We start from the raw sequence: 5,152 nt of genomic DNA on the forward strand, positions 1-5,152 counted from the left end.
GCATTTAAACGTTTTAAAAATCAACATAAGCATTCACGGTGGGTTTGATTTCGCGGAAAAATGATAAATCGTAACATAGCGAAATAAAAACCATCGTGATTATTTGCCAATCTACAGTATTTTATTTCATGGAATTAAAACATGTAAGCTATCCTTTCTAATTTCAAACAATTAATCATTCAAGCTTTGCCCAAGGCATTGGGGTGGGGGTGCCTTTGCAATGAAATAACTCCCTATGGCCCTGTCGTCCTTTTTAAATGCCACCCCCCCTGACCCCACTTTAGATCCTATGTTCTTTTTCTTTAAGCGGAGAACACAGCATTAGCTTGTTGGACTTTCATTCAAAGTGTTCAATATGTCTTGATTTATTACAAACATCTTGTAATACAACCTATTTCTATAATAACGTAATTACAATGCTTTTTATTGAAAATAAAGAAATAAGATTTAAAATCATTATTTTGGTCATAATCTATAAATAATTTGACCAAAAAAAATTACATCACGAGAAGAATGGATTTTTTAAAAAGTTCTTATGAAAGTAACGTCTACACAGGAAAAATGTCCACATGTGTTAAACATATGTTTGGTTTCACACGTGTTCAACACATGTTTTATACATGTAATACATGTGTGTAAATAAACACATGTAAAATATGTGTTTCATTTATATGTGAAACATATATTATATACACATGTTATACACCTGTGAGATAATATATATGTTAAACACATGTTTTCCACCACACATGTATAACACGTATTATATATATGTAATATATGTGTGCGAAAATACAAATGAATTATGCATGTTTAATTTATATAAAATATATGTGTATTCATATACATATGTTATACACATGTTAAGTTTTATCTCATATGTGTATGTACATTAATTCAAAAGAATTTGTAAATGTTAGTAAAATTTTACTCATGTAAAGTTTTACTTTGTTCATCCCCCCCTCCCCCCTTTCCCTTCTAAGAAAAAACTTTCACAATTTTTTTTCTGTAATTATTATTATAATGCATTTATCAGACAAAATTGAAAAAGAATGAATTCATTTTCTTTTCATTTTAAGTCTTTTGGGCTTGGCTTACTTCTTGAGTAAAATTAAAATAATTCCGTATTTGTCTCCGGGCCGGTTTTGTCTTTTATCGGATGAAAATGTACGTCATTTTTGACGTCACTGCTGCAGCAGACGTGCTTGGTGTATTGGAAAGGTAAGTGATCTCCAAACAATTTTTAAAAGACTTTTAATTCATATTGTTTAAATATCATTTCATTATAGTTACAGGTGCGTATGAACTTTCTATATACATATAATACTCTTATCATTGTGACTTGTCATGCATTTCGTAAACCTAACGATAGTGATCTTTAAGTAATTTTGGTGAAAAATGTTTCTGACTGAATGAAAGCACGGGCACTGGAAGTTAATGTAAATATATATTATGTGTATGTATAAAAAAGACCCTTCTTTTTTTATACATACACATATTATATATATTTATATTAACTTCAGGTGCCCGTGAATGTAAGCGGTTACATGTTTATAGGCTAAAGGCATTACTATTTTGTATAATTTGTATACAGGTAAGTAATTTTGGATAAATTTGTTTCTGAATGAACATTAACATTACATGTTAGGCTATTTTTTAAAGGCATTATTTTTCCTTTTGTTACGTACTGATATGAAAGTGAAAGTGGGACAACTGCACTTTACCGGTACGTCCAAATTATATGGAAATAGCACGTGCTCTTTCTCTATAAGAGAGTCACGCGTCAGCGTGACGATTTCGCTAAAAAGGCAATAAAATGCAAAAATAACCTATTTTTTGAATTCCTCGTCATTTTTCATGTTAATAAACTTCGTTTAATTAACGAAGTTATTAATTAAAACTAAAAGCACTTTCAAAACAAACCATTCACTTTCATTCTGTCGGCCACATTCCAAAGTCGTGACGTTGTTAAGCACGTGACTTATTACAGTGCTGTGATTGGTCAGGGTAGGTGACTTGAAATAGAAAGTTTGACTTCCACTCTATATGATTGTAAACAGTGATTCAACATGCACCTTATTTACGATGATTTGTATTGTGTTTTCTATGAATGGATATTTTTAATTGACTGACTGTAGCATTCTAGAATTTTTGGAAATTTTAGCGATAAATGTGATCCTTATTTTTTGGAAATATTGAATAAGTGGAGGGGCAAAACTTGTAAACATGCAGTGAGGACGGTCTTGTTTCGAGAAACAGCAATCGGCAGTATAAGAAAAATGTAACGTAAAAGACACATCTTAGATTTCTGGAAACAGAGCTGCCGTTAATCTAACATACTCCTGGATTTTACACTGGATACTTTACAATCATTGAGACTACATGGAATGCAGTTATATAGGAAATCTCTACTAAAACAAGAATGCACTAGGATAGTAGCTATAATTAAGAATTAACGTTTATCTCCTTCATCACCCATAAAAACGTATTGACAACTCAGTGCAAAAAAAAAAGACACAATAGTTCTACATGTACGATATGTATAGTGACACGTACGTATGGCTCCGAGTCTTAGCGCAGATTTATCTAACGACTAAGGTAAGTTTGTTTTATTCATTTTTTTACGTATTGGGGGCTGCCGCCGCCACATCCCCGCTTAAAAAAGCGAAAACCCATTTAGATATCTTTTTTCTCGCTTCGAGAGTTTCTTACACAACAAAATGGCGTCGCCCATCATAGTTGATACGTTGCTAAGTTTTTACGCCGCGCACTTTCACGCGCGGATCTAGAATCAAAATGGCGGCCGTACCGGAAAAGTGCATTCTATCCGTGAAAGTAGAAACCTTATTGTGACTGTCAGTTGGTGTTTGTGTATGTTGAGATGGCTGTCAAGTCGATTCTTTCATCAACTTAATAACAAGTGTTTGTTTTTATGGCCTATAGATGCATGCAGTAACTTGAGTTCAGTGTCACATTACTGCGTCTAAAAAGCCCAAACTGATAAGACTGGCGATTGATCCTAAAGCTGATTTGACAGATGATTGCATCATCGCAATATTAAAGGTAAAAATAAATACTTGCAATAAAAAATCAAAGTAAACATCTATAATGACTCCTTCATGACAAAATATTTCTTGATACATTGTAATTGCTTTTTGTTCCTTTATAATTCTACATTATACATTGGCGTCGGAAGCAAATTGAAAGTGGGGGGGGGGGGGGGGGGGCTAAGTGTAACAAAAATATCCCAAACACCAGTACCAAAAATTTTCTTCCAAACACCAACACTTTTACCAATTTTAACCTGTACTAAGACGTTTCTGTGGAAAGTGGGGGGACTAAACTTACGAAGATATGTTCGATGTCTATACTAAGTATATATTTGGAAAAAAAAGTGGGGGGGCTAAGCCCCCCCCTAGCCCCCCCGGTTCCGACGCCTATGTTATATTGTTGCACGACTTCATAAATTAATAAGTCCAACTCAATACTACAATAATTTTATTCTATATTATAAAACAGTTTTAATCCAGTGCACTTTTAAAATATGGAAAGTATGAATAGAATTTGCTGGCTTTAAAAGCTATGAAACTGGTACATGTACTGTAAATGACTTCAGGGGGGAGGGGGGGGGGTATTGAATTTTTGAATTTCAGTTAAAAATTAATAACAGTGACATCCAACTTTCAAGGTAAAAGTACATGTGCATAATTATGTGTTGATTGTTGAAAGTACATCAGCTAGCTAATCCATTGGATATTTACATCTATTATGTACCGGTATTCATTACCTGACATTTATTATTTTTTTCCAACACTAGAGAACATAGTTTCTGGTAAAATGTAAGATATTAATTAAGACTAATCACTATTAAGAACCTACAAACATGTACTCTCTCTTTTTTATAGTTGTAGTTTTGTAGTTTAATTAAGTTTTAGTTATGCTTAGAAGATATCTACTGCGTGAATATTTGTTTTACAGGTTCAATATACAGTCAGCATCTCATAAGAATAAATCCCAAGATCCAAGACTTGCTTAAAAGCTTAATTAAGGTAACTACACACTGTTAAATAAACTTTGTTATATTCTTCCCAACAACGTTTGGGATATCCTGGAATCACACTGTCTGTTTTTCTGCCTGTCTACTGCTCTGTAGTATTTTTTGTCCAAAGATAAAATATTTATGTCAGAATCTTCTTAATTTTTGGCAATATGAATTAGTAATACTGTTTGAACATTCCAAATTTAATTGTCAAAATCCAAAAAAAAAATGCTTTTTATGACTTTATTATGAAGCATATCTTCCAACAGTGTAATTGTCTTGCAAATTACATCATAGGATTCCACTAAACACCTAGTATAGCATTTATAACATTAGTTTTATCTCTTATCATATCTCTGTTGGTGAATTGGGCATACATTTGTTTGCTGAACTTTAATATTACTTGTAGAATTGATTTTGTAATTTAAGAATTGTTTTATTTTTACTTTTGAAATTTTTGTAGAGACCATTCTGTGCCACAAAGAAATTGTTCAGGAAAGGGAGAAATGGTGGATTTGCATTTTGGGTACAGTTCAAAGAGAGTTCAAAATGGTCAAGCTCATGGAAGATCAGAGGGAGGACAACTGAATAAAACTGAAAGATACAAAAGGAAAAAGAACAAGAAAATATATGAAATAATTATGAAATTGGGAGGATGTACACAATCTTGTCTGCATTTGACCTGTAAAGATTTTATTCCCATTCTTATTTGTATGCTGTAATATCAAATAACTTGATTTTTCATAAATTTACAATAGAGAATACATGACAAATGTTATATGTGATATTTCTATTTTTCTTTGGACACTTTCATGTCAAATCATATAAATTATAAAAAAAGTACATGGACTAATTATGTTATTCATTTGTACATATATGCATGTTTAACTATTTCATCATTTTGTGGAAATCTTATAATTGTATTCAAATTAGAATATATATGTAAAATATATGTATCGACAAATGCTACTGACTTGTTTGTATACTTTCCTGTTTAGAAAGTACACTGAAAAGTTGTGTAAGCATTTTAAGATATTAATTTTCAAATATTTAACCCATGAAGATAGATCATTGGAATGTAATGGATTTTCATCTAAAGCAGAAATATCTGAT

The 5,152-nt window shown here is 31.8% G+C and overlaps 1 long non-coding RNA gene across 1 annotated transcript; it reads left to right on the forward strand.

The window, feature by feature from the left end:
- The first annotated feature begins 3,005 nt into the window (after positions 1-3,005).
- Positions 3,006-4,872, forward strand: LOC134249011 (uncharacterized). The gene is made up of 3 exons (XR_009988190.1): positions 3,006-3,063; positions 3,979-4,049; positions 4,503-4,872. It is a non-coding gene; the product is annotated as an uncharacterized LOC134249011 (long non-coding RNA).
- The last annotated feature ends 280 nt before the right edge of the window (positions 4,873-5,152 follow it).

This window comes from Saccostrea cucullata, unplaced genomic scaffold (genome assembly GCF_032062105.1).
Source record: "Saccostrea cucullata isolate Sc308-1 unplaced genomic scaffold, CSIRO_AGI_Scuc_v1 ctg19977, whole genome shotgun sequence".
Lineage (NCBI taxonomy): Eukaryota > Metazoa > Mollusca > Bivalvia > Ostreida > Ostreidae > Saccostrea > Saccostrea cuccullata.